Source organism: Felis catus, chromosome D1 (assembly GCF_018350175.1).
Source record: "Felis catus isolate Fca126 chromosome D1, F.catus_Fca126_mat1.0, whole genome shotgun sequence".
Taxonomy (NCBI): Eukaryota; Metazoa; Chordata; class Mammalia; order Carnivora; family Felidae; genus Felis; species Felis catus.
The window spans coordinates 109723323-109739157 of NC_058377.1; the positions used below are offsets into that span (position 1 = coordinate 109723323).

At 52.4% G+C, this 15835-nt stretch overlaps 1 long non-coding RNA gene across 3 annotated transcripts; it reads right to left on the minus strand.

Moving 5' to 3' along the window:
• Positions 1-2948: 2948 nt before the first annotated feature.
• On the minus strand, positions 2949-8688 carry LOC111556544. 3 transcript variants are annotated; one of them, XR_006586718.1, is made up of 3 exons: positions 8672-8688; positions 3504-3652; positions 2949-3205 (listed from the first exon to the last, which is right to left on the minus strand). It is a non-coding gene; the product is annotated as an uncharacterized LOC111556544 (long non-coding RNA). The 3 variants fall into 3 exon arrangements; XR_002736022.2 differs by lacking the exon at positions 8672-8688 and adding an exon at positions 4237-4374; XR_006586717.1 differs by lacking the exon at positions 8672-8688 and having other exon boundaries at positions 3504-3663.
• Positions 8689-15835: the final 7147 nt, after the last annotated feature.

Here is a 15835-nt window from a genome sequence, read left to right on the forward strand (position 1 = left end):
TTTGTGAGTTTGAGCCCTGAGTAGGGCTCTGCACTGACAGTGCTGAGCCTGTTTGGGTCTCCCCCTCTCTCTACCTCTTCTCTCTCTCTCTCTCTCTCTCTCTCTCTCTGTCTGTCTCAGACAAAGATGGAGAAGAAGGAGGAGAAAAGACACTAGAGAGCAATCTCTTTTTCCATGGGGACCCAGAGGAAAAAGACCATATGAGGAAAAGCATTAGGTGGCCCTCTACAAGCCAGGACGAGAGGTGTCACTGGAAACAGACTTTGCCAGCACCTTGATCTTGGACTTCCGACCTCCATAACTATGCAGAAACAATCGCTGCTGCGTAAGCCACTCAGTCTCTGGTATTTTGTTACGGCAGCCCCAGCAGACTAAGACAGCCGGGTTGGAAAGAGGACGTCAAGGTGAGGCAAGGAGAAAAGGAGAAGCTACACGCTTTGCTGGGCTCCGTGCAAGACCTAAACGCGGACTCTTTCCCCAAAATTATTGTGAATTTCAAGACTGTAACACCAGAGGATTAAACCGTGCACAGGCTGTATACATCCATGAAGACAGCTCAGAAGACAGGTTAGGATGGAGACCTTGAACTAATACAGGGGTCCGGGGTCTGTCTGTACTGCAGGCCGGAGTCCTCCCACGGCCTCGTGCGCGAAGATGGCCAATTCAGACAGCAAGCAGAAGACCGCGATCAGAATTTAAATAACGTTGCCCAGAAAGTGCAGTTAGTACACGGGGCGCCTGGGTGGCTCAGCTGGTTGAGCATGTGACTTCAGCTCAGGTCGTGACCTCACAGCTTATGAGTTCGAGCCCCACATCAGGTTCTGTGCTGACAGCTCAGAGCCTGGAGCCAGCTTTGGATTCTGTGTCTCCATTTCTCTCTCCGCCCCTCCCCCGCTCATGCTCTCTCAAAAATAAACATAAAAAAAATTTTTTTTAAAAACAAAGAATGTGCAGTTAGCACAGGCAGAGATTAATTCTGCAAGGAGAGTGAGGGTGAGAAATGAGCAAGCAGGAGGCAGGGGGCACCTTTTGGGCAACGTCAACATCCCTTTACCCCTCCCCTCAACAGCAGGCCCTCCAAGCCAGGTGTGGACCGTGAGACAGCACAACTGGCCACACGGGGTTGGGGCAAGGCTGATCACCTGATCCACACCAGCCAATCAGAGTTCTCTCCAGAGAAGGTAGCGCAGGTTGGGATTCTAGATGATGCTAACTGGGGGGGCTTTGGGTGGCCCTTCTCCCCCATGAAGGGGCTGCGGAGAAGGAAGAAGGGAGCAGGGCCGCAGAGGGAAGCCACTGGGGTTCGTGATGGCCTCTCCGTCCCTGCTCCTTGTCCTTTATGGACATCTGGCTGCATTGCCGGGGCGTCTTGAGACGCTGGATCTTTCTGAGACACCCCCCTCTCTTCTGCTTCAACTGGCCTGAGTGGGTTTCTGTTACTTGGGGGCGGTGGGGGGGGAGGTTGGAAAAGGCTTTCCAGAGAAGGGGGCGTGAGCTGGGTGTCCAAGGATGAGCAGGAAATAGGAAGTAGGTGACATGGTGCGAGAGTGGGGTTCCTGGTGGGTGCTCCGTGGAGAGCTTCCTTCACACGCCTTCAGGTTTGCTATTTTTACACAGAGTTCTCAGTTCCCGAGTGAGAGGCAATAAGAGGAAGTGGGAGAAGAAAGTGTATTTATTAAAAGACTGGATTTGGATCACAGGGTTTCTCTTCATTTCAGAGGGAGAACACTTCCTTTCCGATACCGAAGAAGCGTCTCTTCATTTGATTTTCTCCTGTCTGTCCTTTTAGTCATCGTCATCTGTTCATTCATCAGCTCCTTCCTCCTCCTATTCTCCCTTCTTATCACTGCTATTACGACCGCTACTACTCCTTAGTCGTTTGTTCAAATTCCCCCTCTGCTACCTGCTAGTGTTTGCTTTTGGTCACACTTTTTTTTCAATGTTTATTTGTTTTTGAGAGAGGGAGAGAGAGGAGAGAGAGAGAGAGCGAGCTCTAGCGAGGGAGGGGCAAAGAGAGAGGGAGACAGAGAACCCAAAGCAGGCTCTGGCTGTCGGCGCCAAGCCCGACTCTGGACCCAAACCCATAAACCATGAGATGATGCCCTGAGCTGAAGTCAGACACTCAACCAACTGGGCACCACCCAGGTGCCCCATCCTTGGTCACATTTCTGTCTTCCTTGTGTGTGTGTGTGTGTGTGTGCATAAATATATATATATATATATATATATATATATATATATATATATTTTAGTGGAAAATCATTTGATTTATTCTCTTACCAGGTAAAAGCCAAAACCACAGTTAAGTACAAACTGTAGGAGCGTCAAATACATGAATTCCTTCATCAGATCTCATTTATAATTTGTCAGAAACCAGTCTTTCTTTAAAAATAACTCCTTTTTTCCAGATTTATGGAGATACGATCGACATAGAACATTGTGTACATTTAAGGTATACGATGCATTGATTTAATATACTTAAGTATTGAAAAATGATCCATAGCGCTAACCAATACGTCTATCGCATCACATGATTACTCTTTCTTTTTTTGGAGTGAGAACATTTAAGATTTTTCTCTCATGGCAACTTTCCAAGTATATAATACAGTATTATTGACTGTAATCACCATGCTGTACATTAGGTCCCCAGAAGTTATTCATCCATAACTGGAAATTTATACCCTTTGACCAACATCTATCTCCCCACTCCCCATTCCCCCGCCCTGGTAAGCACCACTCTACTCTCTGCATCTCTGAGTCTGGCTAATTTTTTTTTTTTTACAAGCTTATTTAAATATTTGCTTATTTGTCTGTTTGTTTATTTGTGAGGGGGACAGAGAGAGAAGGAGAGAGAGAATCCCAAGCAGGCTCCATGCTGTCAGCACAGAGCCCCACACGGGGCTCAATCCCATGAATCGTGGGATCATGACTTGAGCCAAAATCAAGAGTCAGAGGCTTAACCGACTGAGCCACTCAGGCACCCAGTCTGGCTATTTTAATTCCATGCGTAAGTGAGATCATATGGTATTTGTCTTTCTCTGACCTATCACTTAGCATAGTGTCCTCAAGGTTCATCCGTGTTGTCACAAATGGCAAAATTTCCTTCTTCCTCGTGGCTGAATAATGTTCCATTGTACCTGTCTTCTACATCTTCTTTATCCATTCGTCAACTGACAGATACTTAGGTTGTTGCCATATCTCTGACCTGGTGGAACAGTTATGAAAGGCATTGCAGGAGAGGGTTTTGAAGGATGAAGAGGAGTTTTATATGGAGAGAAACAGGTAAAAGGCATTCCAGGCCAAAGGAATAGTTACTAAGGCATTATGACTGAAGTTTAAAATGTATGGCCCGAGGGACAGGGAGGGCTAGACGAGAAACTGAAGGTACAAGTGAGAAAATACTACAAAAATATCTGACCTGATTTCTGGCTTCCCAAGACATTAAGAGAAAATATTTTGCCACCTCCCAGGCTAGAAAAAGAAAAAGCAGTCTCAAGAATTACCCAGAAGAAGAATCTTCACTCGTTCATTTCTCCCCCTTGGAAGCCTCCAGGCCAACTCTGTCCCAGGCTCCATCGAGGGGGAGGGGTGGCGTGATTTCGGAGCTAGTCACCTTGCCCAAGTCCAGGCTCCACCTTTGTCCTGCTGGGTCCTAAGGGGTGGATAGGACAGGTTAGAGCCAAGGGAGGAGTCACAGTGTAGACAGTAGGCATTGTGATGTAGCAGGAGGTGGGCGGAGCCAGCCCCCCTGAACCCTAGGTCCCCTAGACTCCTTCCTGGGCTCATGCCCTTTGTCTTACTAGCACTGTTCTGGCTCTGTGTTAGCTGCTTGCCCAGCACCCTGCCGGTGACACCTGCCACCACCTCTAAATGCTTTCTGTGACTGCCTCGCATCCTGCTCTTGCCTACGAGGCCCTGACGCCCCTCTCTGGGCATTCTGGGGGAAGATAGCCTCAGCTATGGCTCAGGGTCTGGGGAGGGTTTGGGAGGTGCACTCCTGTGATTCTTCTGTCCTGTTTTAACGGGGTTTGTTGGTGATGGTGCCACACATTTTTTGGTCTCACCCCCAAACATGCTGAGCCAAGGGAACCCCAGGCCTGATGAAGTAGGGAAAGGACTTGGGGGCCAAGGTCACTTAAGACTTTCCTAAAGCCCCAGGTTCTCCTCCTGAAGGCAGCATCCCACAACCCGTCATGCCAACCGTGTCCTCATGTCACAGTGAATAGGATTCTTTACCACACTACGTTGAGGTGCAGTTTACTAGTTGACAAAATATTTGTGCACGACCAAATGTTAACTCTGCTTTGCTTTTCTTCATTTGAGGGCAATAATTTCCCCCAGGTATCAGGTGTTGTAGGCCCTTTCAAACTGCGTTGGAGGCACTGGGCTGTCTTTGAAGAGCTTCCCACAGAAGTCCCCCCAACCCCTCGGCCCTCTGGGAGCCTCGTGCTCTGAACCTCACAGTGTCCCCTGTCACAATCCCACCCTTGGTGACAAACCTCCTGTGAAATCAACATTCTCATTAGGTGTCAGGGACTTGTCTCCCAGTCTGGCCCAGGCACATAGCAGGTGCTTAAGAAATGTGCCTTGACTGTCTTCTCATGACACTGTTCCTCCTCCAGCAGGGCCTGGAGATGGAGGGAGCCTGGGCCTGCAGGACCGGCCTGACCTCGTGCCCCACACTTCTTGGGGGCTGCCCCCTCATCTCATGGCTCCTCACAGCAAGCCTGTGAGATGGCAAAGATGAGGAGTGCCCATTGTATAGGTGGGAAAAGTGAGGTTCTTAGGTAGGGTCCCTAGTGGCAAGAAACCAACTGCAAAAGGCAGAGGGAGACCCAGCCGCCAGTTGCCTCAGCAGCTGGACTACTGGTAAAGACAGAGACTCAGAGTCTGGGGCCGTCCATGATCAAGGGAAAGGTGAGGCACCTGGAAGAGTGCAAGCCGGGGGTCAAGGGCAGGAGAAGGCCAGGGGAAGCCCAGGTCCAGGGAACGAGGCCCCAGGACTGGATGGGCCAGTAGGCTGGAGCCTTGGAGCTGAAGCCAGGTGCTAGTGCTGGGTGGCAGAAAATTCCAGATCTACCCCGCAGCCACTTATCCCTCTCATCCCAGCAAAAAGATTCTTTGCAATGTGCATTTAAGCCTTTGAGCTGAAGTCCACATTACTGGAGCCCACAAGGCCCGACGTGGCCCCTCTCGACCTCCACAGCCCCATCTTGCTCCTTTCCCCTCCCCAATTGAATTTCATTCCCTCAACACATATTTACCGGGCACATTCCAGGTGCTGAACATGCAAGGTTGATCAGATCAGACCCCCTCCCTGCTTTCAGGGAGCTTACAGCCCAGCAAACTGTGCTTCCTTCTTTTCAGCCCAGTTTCCTCTGTTCGGCATGCCTTCTCCCACCCGCCTTGCCTAGCCAACGCCTGGTCATCTTTCAGGTCTTAGCGTAAAGGTCACCTCCTCCAGGAAGCCCTCTGGGAACGCCTTCCCCCTCAGATCGGGTGAGCCACACTCCTTTACATTCCCACCATGCTCTGTACTCCCTTATCACATTGTCTTGTACCTTCTTGGTTACAAGTTAGCCTCCTCTGTCAGACTGTGAACTTCAAGAGGGTAGGGTCTGTCTCATTCATGGGCCCTCAGACCAGCCTTCATCTGAAAATGTAGGCGCTTAAAATGCCAGCAGGGGAATGGGGCAAAAGAGCCTTGAAATCAGCACCATGGGCCACAAAAATAAGAGCCATCACTTACAAGAGCCACACTCCAGATTCTAACTTGTCTAAGGAGGCAGTTATGGTTGTTTGGCAGTTTGAGGAAACTGAGGCGTAGAAAAGGTCAAGAAACTCAACCCACGGTCACATGGTGACTCTGGTGCTCTGAACCATACGTGCTGCCTCTGAAGGTTGTGGAGAAGGTTAGCAGATGGAAGATTCTTAGTGTGACGTGGGCTCATGCTAAAAGGGGGCTGAAGTGGTTGTTCCCCAAGGAGAAGGGACCCTTGGGACAGAAGCTGGGGCTTTGAGGTCCAGGAGAGTCAGCCTTTTTTTTTTTTTTTTTAATTAAAAAAAAAATTTTTTTTAATGTTTATTTATTTTTGAGACGGAGAGAGACAGAGCCTGAATGGGGGAGGGTCAGAGAGAGGGAGACACAGAATCCGAAACAGGCTCCAGGCTCTGAGCTGTCAGCACAGAGCCCGACGCGGGGCTCGAACCCACAGACCGCGAGATCACGACCCGAGCCGAAGTCGGCCGCCCAACCGACTGAGCCACCCAGGCGCCCCGAGTCAGCCCTTCTTTTGGGAAGTGGCAGCAAGAATCTACTTGTTATTCTTGAGTTCTGGGCCTCAGGGGATGAGATCTATGTCTCCCAGGTGACAGGCTCCAGAGTCTGGCAGGAAAGGGGGTGTGGGTGGCTTGAGCCAGAGTAGGTCAGGGTAATCAAGTCACTGGGTGGGGTAGGGAGAGACCCAAGGCTGGCTGCCGGGGAGGGGAGAGAGGCCCAGCCAGGCAAAGTATAGGGTCTCGGGACGGAAAGGGGCCCTGACGGATCCCCTGTAACAAACCCCATCCAGTGCTGAGGTCTCTTATTTATGTTCTCCTTTGGTGGGAGCTTGGTGCCTCTTGGGGATGCTTTCGCTTTGGGAGACTCTGACCGTGAGCAAGTTCTTGTTTCTGCTGAGCTGACATCTGCTTCCCAAAGCTTCTTCTGACAGGTGGTGTTCAAGGCGCAGTTGGATCACACCTCCCTCTTCTCCCTACAGCCCTTCCGGAGCTGAGTGAGCCATCCAGACCTTTCTGGTTTTCAGCCAAGATTCCTACCTCTCTCCTCTTTGCCCCAACCCTGCCATTCAAGGCCTTCAGGCCTTGGGTTCATCCCCTTCACTCCCCCTGGGCTCCTGGCCCACAACCTCCCTCCCTGGGCCGAGGCCCCATCAGCCATTTAGCTGGACGCTGAGCACACCAGATGGTCCTGCCTTGGACCCTCAAGTATGAGGTCCTCCCGACCCTTCTCTTCCCTGCGTGGTTCCAGGCCCATGTCAAGTGTGGCCTTGGCTGAGAAGCTTTCTCTGGGCCTTTCCGCCCCCATACTCCCGTGGCACTCCCGTGGCACTCCTGTGGCTCTGGCACAGGTTGGGGTTCGTGCCATCTGTATTAGGGGCTGCTATAACAAATGACCACGAGCTTGGCAGCTTAAAACAACAGAAGTCTATCCCCTCACAGTTCTGGAGGCCAGAAGTCTGAAATCGACGTGTTGTTAGGGCTGGTTCGGTTCCCTCTGGAGGCTTGAGGGAGACTCTCTTCCAGGCCTCTCTCCCTGCTTCTGGTCGTGACCAGCAACCCTTTTTTCGCTTGGGCTTTCTACATCCACCCTCTGCCTCGTCTTCACACGGCCTTCTCTCTGTGTCTCTGTGTCTGTGGTCTTCCCTTAAGAGGCCCCCAGCCATCGGATTTAGGGCTCACTCTATATCCAAGGCAATCTCACCTTGAGATCTTAAATTATCTCAGGAAAGACCTGATTCCTAAAAAAGGTTACATTCACAGGTGCTGGGAGTTAGGACTCGGACAGATCTTTGGGGGGCGGAGGGGGGGTGTTTCACAGTTCATGCAGCTACACTATCCCACCAGCCTAGGAGCATTCAGGGATCAGGAACAGTGTCGCCTTCGCCTCTGCATCCCCATAGACAGTGCTTGTTGGGAGAACATTATTGATGAACTCAGCGACTGGGAATCCAAACAGTGTGCCCAGAGCAGATACCTGGGAGGTTGGGGGGGGGGGTGAGTGGATGGAATGGGGGGCCACAGACACCACGGGCTAGCTTCCCTACCTCCCCAGCACCAGCTTCTCTGGAGATGGCTAGAGAAGGCCCCCCTGCCAGCCTGCCTTCTGCCTGGGCACCGAGGTCGGGCTGTGAGCGAGGCATGTCCCTGGCACCTGGGACCTGGTGGGAACCTGGAGCCTTGTGGGTGAGACCCAGGCTGGAGAATAAAGGCTGAGGGGAAGGAAAGGGGTGGGTGCTGGGCTGGTCACACAGCTGTTTTCATTCAAATGGAGGCAGCAACAAGGTTTGTCATGGGCGTCTGAGGACACAGATGGGCCTAAGCTTCCTGTCTTGCCCTCCACAGGCATCTGGGAACACCTCCTACAGTGGTGTTTCCTGGCAGCTGGGAATGCCTAAAACAGGGGCAGGAGTAATGCAAGGACACTCCCAGCCGGTGAACGTGGGCCTCAAGAGGGAGGTGGGAAGAGTCACAGCAAACTTGGGCCTCCAAGCCACAGAGGCAGATGGACAGACAGATACCCAGCAGGGGAGAGTGGCCGGCAGACAGGTCTCTGTGAGCACGTCCTGGGTGGCTGGAAGGGGCCCCCCACCTCGCCTTACACCCAGAGCTACACTTTGACTTGAATTTCCTCTGCCCTAACGTCAGTGGCAGCTCCCCCAACCAAGAGGCTCTGAACCACGCATGAATGAGGCAGCCTGGGTGTCCTGTGGGTGCAGAGACTCATCGTCCCCTGAGCGGAGTGTTACAACAGTGGAGCTGGGGAGAACGAGTCCCTGCCCCCAAACACACATCTCCAGGCCCTCCCCAACCTGGGTCCCAGCCCCTTGGCCTCATGCTCTCTGCACCCAAGTGGGGAATTCTCCAAGGAGCTGTGCTGGAGACACATCCTTACCCTGACGAGGATGAGGGAGGCATGCAGGATCAGGCAGGGTGGGTGCCCTCGGGTACGATGCGATCCCCAACCAGGAACAAAGGGAAGTTAAGGGGCTTCTTGGAGAGAGACAGCGTCCAGGATCTGGGGCCTGGTACGGGGGCTCGACATGGACCATGATTTCAGCTTTACTGGACCTGGGTTCTCTGTCAGCAAAAAGAGTTAATTATAGCATCAACCTGGTGGGATTAAATGAGATCGTGAAAATATAAAGAGGGTTTGAAACAGGCCTGACAGATCCCAGCTGTTGTGGCTTTCACTACTGGAACCCCTTCGCGTTTGGATCTTTATAAAGCTCCTCCCTGTACGTGAGCGGAAAAAACTGTGCAAGGACGGGGAGGAGGGGGGCTGGAGAAAGCAAGGGAGGCCTGGCTGGATTTCCCTGGGAGGCTGAGGAGCTCATGGCTGGAGAGAAACATCATCTGCACCAAGAGGCAGGGTGAGGGCAGGCGGTGCGAGAGCCCCAAACAGAGCACTCAGCAGAGTCTGGAGCCAGGTAGAGAGAGATTTGGGGAGCAGCAGGCATGGGTAAGAGAAGACGGGAGGAAAGGACTTGTGCTGGGCGTTATGCACTTCTTTGGCATTTTCTAGAGAAGCTTTTGGAAAAATGTAAAGAACTTTTCGGCCATTTCAGAGGCTAGACTAGTGCTTCTTTAAACGTGGAAGACAGAGTCTCTAAGTGGCACATATTATCAAAAAGGGGCATCACAGGGGTGCCTGGGTGGCGCAGTCGGTTAAGCATCCGACTTCAGCCAGGTCACGATCTCGCGGTCCGTGAGTTCGAGCCCCGCGTCGGGCTCTGGGCTGATGGCTCGGAGCCTGGAGCCTGTTTCCGATTCTGTGTCTCCCTCTCTCTCTGCCCCTCCCCCGTTCATGCTCTGTCTCTCTCTGTCCCAAAAATAAATAAAAAGGGGCGCCTGGGTGGCGCAGTCGGTTAAGCGTCCGACTTCAGCCAGGTCACGATCTCGCGGTCCGTGAGTTCGAGCCCCACGTCAGGCTCTGGGCTGATGGCTCAGAGCCTGGAGCCTGTTTCCGATTCTGTGTCTCCCTCTCTCTCTGCCCCTCCCTCGTTCATGCTCTGTCTCTCTCTGTCCCAAAAATAAATAAACACTGAAAAAAAAATTTTTTTTTTAATTTAAAAAAAAAGGGGGGGGGGGCATCACAGAATCTCCCCGAGGCAAGCTTGTTCTGGAACTACACTCTATTTTATGAGCCTCATGGATGGCGTAGAAGGAATGACAGCACCTTCTCTTCTTAACTGGTTGTTGTGCCCCCGAGATAGACCCTAAATCTGTCCACTCCTCTTCCTGACAAAAGTCGGTTCCGGCTCAGCCAGTTAAGCATCCGACTTTGGCTCAGGTCATGATCTCACAGAGCAGGAGTTTGAGCCCTGCCTCTGGCTCTGTGCTGACAGCACAGAGCCCCCTTCGGATCCTCTGTCTCCCTCTCTCTCTCTGCCCCTCCCCTCTCTCTCAAAAATAAACAAACATTGGGGCGCCTGGGTGGCGCAGTCGGTCAAGCGTCCGACTTCAGCCAGGTCACGATCTCGCGGTCCGTGAGTTCGAGCCCCGCGTCGGGCTCTGGGCTGACGGCTCGGAGCCTGGAGCCTGTTTCCGATGCTGTGTCTCCCTCTCTCTCTGCCCCTCCCCCGTTCGTGCTCTGTCTCTCTCTGTCCCAAAAATAAACAAACATTGAAAAAAAAAATAATTAAAAATAAATAAATAAATAAATTAAATTAAAAAAAAAAAACATTTAAAAAATAAACAAAAACTTGGTTCCAAGCTCTCACCGTCTCTGCTTGAATCCTGCAACAGCTTCCAAACTCTTGCCCTCTATCCCTGTTCCCCAGAGTAGCCAGAGAAGAAGTCACGAAAACTGACGTTAGATCATGGTGGTCCCTACTCCTTCTGAGGGGACCTTTATCGCCATTGCCTAAACCTGCCAGGCCCTCTGATTGCACAAGGCTCCCCGCTGCCCCAGGGCCTTGACACTCGCTGTTTCCTCTGCCTGGACTGCCCCAGAGTCCTATCGTTGTAGGTCTAGCTCAAATGTCACCTCCTCAGAAGCCTTCCTTGACCACCTAGCCACTCTCTGTCACGTCACCCTGCTCACTGGTCAAGTTCTCGAAATCCGTTAAGTATCTTGTTACCTTGCTTGTTCACCTCTTATCTTCCTCACTAGAGTATAAGCCCCGGGGGCAGCGCCCTGTCTGCCTCCTTTCAGGAGACCCGTTGGCTGGCCCTACCTTTCCTGGGTCCAGGAAAGCGGCAGATAGAGGAGAAGACAGGGAGTCCCTGGCCAGGGCATAAGCCACACTTGCTATGCTGAGCGACATGATCCCAGAATATGGCGGAATACTAGAGCCACCAGAAGCTTGGGAACCGATTCACCCTCAAGCCAGCCCTCTTCCCAGACGTCTCTGCAGAAGGCAGTGCACCCCCACCCCCCCATTCCCCATGCCTGCTTCTGGCCTTCCTGAAGCTGGTTACTCAAGACCCGCCTGGGTGCATTAGCTTCCTTTTGCCACACAAAATAAAAAATTACTGCACAATCGAGGCTTAAATTTATTCTCCTGCAGTCTCGAGGTCAGGAATCTGAAATGGGTCTTACAGGGCTAGAATCAAGATCTCAGCAGGATTAGTTCCTTCTGGAAGCTTGAGAGGAGAATCCATTTCCTTGCTTTTCTCCTGTTTCTAGAAGCCGTCCTCATTCCTTGGCTCATGGCCCGGCATCACTTGGCCTTTTGTCGCTTGCCTATTCTCTGACTCCGGCCCTCCTGCCTCGCTCCTATAAAGGCCCCTGCGATCACGCTGGGCTCCCGGTGATAATCCAGGAGACTCTCATCGCAAGGCCCTTAACTTAATCACACACACAACTTCCCTTTTACAACGGGAGGTAATATTCACGGTTTGGGGGATGAGAATATGATCATCTTCAGAGGGCCATTATTCAGCTACAACCTGGGCACCCCCAAAATAGACCTCAGTGAACTGAACCTCAGACTATGCTTCCCAGAGCCCCAGGATGGAGAGGAAGCTCTGGCTTCAATGGGAACAGATCCCTTTGATTTGTTTCATAAAGAAAGGGTTCTGGGCATAAAGTTTGAAAATCACTAACACGGCTGCGGGGGCCTGATCTTCCCCTGCTGTTCAGCACCCTGCCCCCCTCCCCCGCCCCCGCCGCCAGCTCTGCCCCTCCTCCGCTGCTGCTTACTCTGCACATCTCCACATCCCCCACCATCCTGGCTCCCAGCTACCGTCTGTGACGACACCCTGCCCAGTCCCAGGGGCCACTGGGGCCGAGGGGTTAAGAAGCCTCGGTGCCTGCCCAATGCGGAGCGGGTCCCCCTAGCTCTAAGCACTCGGGGCCCCTAATGGTGTCCCCAGCTCGCCTTCGCACCTCAGACCAGCACTGTGGGCCGCCGAGGCAAAGATGAGGTTGAGGTGGGAGATGCCACAGAAGGAGCAGAGCGTGGCCAAGAGGGCACCGGGGGTGGGTAGCCTGGGAAAGGGGCGGGGGAGGCACCGGGCACCCTACAGGGCCTGGGCTTTGGAGGTGGGGGTGGAGACAGAGTGCCACAACCCCCATCCACCGTTAACTCATGGCATGACTCCTCTCCTGCGCTCTGCCCGTTTCCCCCATCAGCCTTAGAGTGTGACAGTGAATGAGAAAACGGGAGGCATGAATCCAGCCAGCCAGTCTGGGGGTCCTGGCAGGGAACCCAGCACGTCTCTACATTGTCCGGGCCCTGGCTGGCCACTCCTCGCCCTGCATCTTGAGACCTGTCACCTCCGAGGGCCCGACTCTTTCATTTTTGGACGGGCTCAGCCCTCATGCCCCTGGGCATGAGCTCTGAGGTCAGGCAGATGTAAACGTGAATTCCCAGTATGTGCAAGTGGCTTCCCTTCTCTGAGCTCAGTGCCTTCATCCGCAAGACGGGGATGAGCCTCACAAGGCTGGAGGGGCAGTAAAGGGGCGCATGAGTGGCATACAGCAAGCCCTCAGCCAATGGGAGCCGCCGCTGTTACCTGCCCCCATATTTTCTTGAAGTAATCATACCGAACTGGGATTCAAGCGAAGTATCTTCCTGGCTGTTACACCGTGTAATCCTCACAACAGTTGGTGATATCGGGACAGATGATCCCAGTTGATGGGAGGGAATGGGAAAACTGAGACCAAGCACAGAGAACTTTCCAGAACTCACAGGTAGAACTGGGAGTTTCTTCTGGGGTGGTCCTGGCTTCTGGAGGTGGGGTGAGAGGGAGTCCGAAGAGCTGTGGGACTCTTGGGAATGGCCGAATGGGAGCGAATGTGACACCCAGGACATCCACAGTGGAGACCCACGATTCCAGAGCCAGGGCCTTCAGAGTGTGGACTGTAGGGTTGAGGGGACACCAAAGCCCCAGACCTCTGTGCCTTGCAGCGTCTGTAGGGGAGGCTGCAAGTGGGCTCAACTTCGGCAGGAGATGTGCCTGAGCCCAGACCCAGGTAAGGCCTTGGCCTTGACCACGGCTTACAGTCAGTTCCAACTGTATCAGAACCTCCAACTGCTCTCAGTTCCCTGGTTAGCTTGCTGTTGGGACTCCAGATACCATCGCACACCTCCTCTCCTCAACACCCACTCTGGGATCCAAGCCCCTCCCCCCCACTTTCCACTAACCCTTCATTCTCTCATTCGTTCATTTACTATCCACATAGCAAACATTGATTGAGTACCTACTGTATGCCAGGCACCATCCCAGCTAGGTTACGAGGAAGAAGATAGGCAACATTGTCAAAGTGTAGAGTTGAAGCAGAGACTCCGGGGCCAGGCTCCCTGGGTTCAAACCCCAGCTTTGCTGCTTTTCAGCTGTGTGACCACGAGCAAGTTACATGTAACCTCATAACCTCTCTGAGCCCCAGTTGCCTCAACTGTAAAATAGGCCTAAAAGTAGTGTCTCCCCATGGGGTTGGGGTGGGGACTCAATGCCTTAATACAATGTTAGAGGAACACTTGGCAAACAGTAACTGTGCCGTGTGTTTGCGACTGTTAGGCTAGTGGGGGAGGCAGAAAATTAACTGTAAACAAATACATGAAATAATTGCAGATCACGGCTGGTGTTTTGAAGGAAATGACTGTGGGTGGAGGACTCTCTGTGGGGTAGTCAGAAGGGCCTCTCTGTAGAGGTGACTGCTTGAGGGTGATGTTGAGGGGATAGAGGGAGCACGGGCAGGGAAAGAGCCTTCCAGGCAGAGGAACCAGCAAGCGAGAATCCCTGAGGTGGAAAATGGTTTGGCAGGTGTCAGGAACACCAGAAGGCCTGAGAGGCGGGAGATCGGTGGGTGAGGAGGAGGACGATAGGACAGGTCGGAGAGACCAGCAGGGCCTTACGGACCACAGAAAGGAGTCTGGCTTTTATTCCAGTGTGGTGGGCAGGCACAGGAGGTGCTTTTGTTTTTGTAGACAGAAGTGGATCATGCATGCAGAAATGCATGCAAACTGTAAGTGTCCCATGCTGGGAATTTTCACAAAATGAACACACCCAGGAGCCAACACCAAGATCAAAACCAGAACATGAGGGGCGCCTGGGTGGCGCAGCTGGTTAAGCGTCTGACTCTTGACCTCGGCTTAGGTCATGATCTCAACAGTTTGTGAGTTCCAGCCCCAAATCGGGCTCTGTACCGATGGTGCAGAGCCTGCTTGGGATTTTTGTCTTTCCTTCTCTCTGCCCCTCCTCCCGCTTGTGCTCTCTCTCTCTCTCTCTCTCTCAAAATAAATAAATACGTAAACTTGAAAACAACAACAACAACAACAAAACAGAACATGAGGAGCCTCCCAGAATCCCCTTAGGCCCTCCCAGCCACCACCCTCATGGTAACCGCCATCCTGACTGCCAACAACAGAGAGTAGTTTTGCCTGGTTTTTTTAAACATATAAATGGAATAAGTAAATGGAATCATACAGCATGTGTTCTTTTGTGTCTGGCTTATTTCACTTGACACGATAAGCACCATTCACCACCACCTGCGGGTGAAATTCAACCACCTTGTTGCAGGTGGTGGTAGTTTCTCTCCCTTTGCTACAGGTCTGCCATGTGACTATACCCCGATGCATTCACACACCTGTTGACAGGCACTTGTGGTTCCTGACGTTGGTGCACAGTGCATACGCTTTTCTGCCCAAGGAAGGGTTTATTTATTTTTATTAAAAAAAATTTTTTTTTAATGTTTATTTATTCTTGAGACAGACAGCGTGAACAGGGGAGGGACAGAGAGAGAGGGAGACACAGAATCTGAAACAGGCTCCAGGCCCTGAGCTGTCAGCACAGAGCCCGACGCGGGGCTCGAACCCATGAACTGTGAGATCATGACCTGAGCTGAAGTCAGACGCTTAACTGACTGAGCCACCCAGGCGCTCCACCGAAGAAGGGTTTAGCATGAAATCTACAAGATTTCTTACCAAGTTCAGGGCACTTCCTGCATCAGCCTGGAGGGCTGACACCAGAACCAGACCAGCCTCAACTTCAGCTTTCTGCGGCTTCCATAGAAGCCCGCATCAAAGTTGCCCTTTTATGTGCTGATGGTGTATCTAACTCACCACACCCGCCCAAACGGGAACCCTGTCATTCCTCAGGCTTGGGTGATCTCACATGGAAAATGGGCTCAATCATTCCAAAGCTGCAGCTGAATGTGAAGATTAAGTTAAATGAGAAATGGCAGTGAAAGCCCACGGCCCAGTGCCTGGTACCTACCTCCAAGGTCAGGAGTAAATGCCCTGCCTCTGTTTTCTTCCAGACCCAGAAAATAAGCAAAAACCAAGGGCGCCTCCTGTGGATACAAGTGAAATTGCACCCCTGGCTTCCCAGGGTCAGGCCTTGCAGGCCAAGGAAGCCCACTCCCCCGTAAGGCCGGCATAGACCCAGCTCCTACTGAGAGGAGTGCCCACAGGTTGCTCTCAGCCCTGAAGTCCCAGAGGGTAGATGATCCAGGAACCACTGCTGCCTTTACACACTTGCTACCTGCTGTGGAAATGGTGTTCAGAGTGAACGGTCAAGAAAGAATTCTTGAGATGTCTTCGGTGCAAAAAGGTGGTTTTATTAAAGCATGGGGACGGGACCTGTGGGCACACAGAGCTGCACTGGGGTT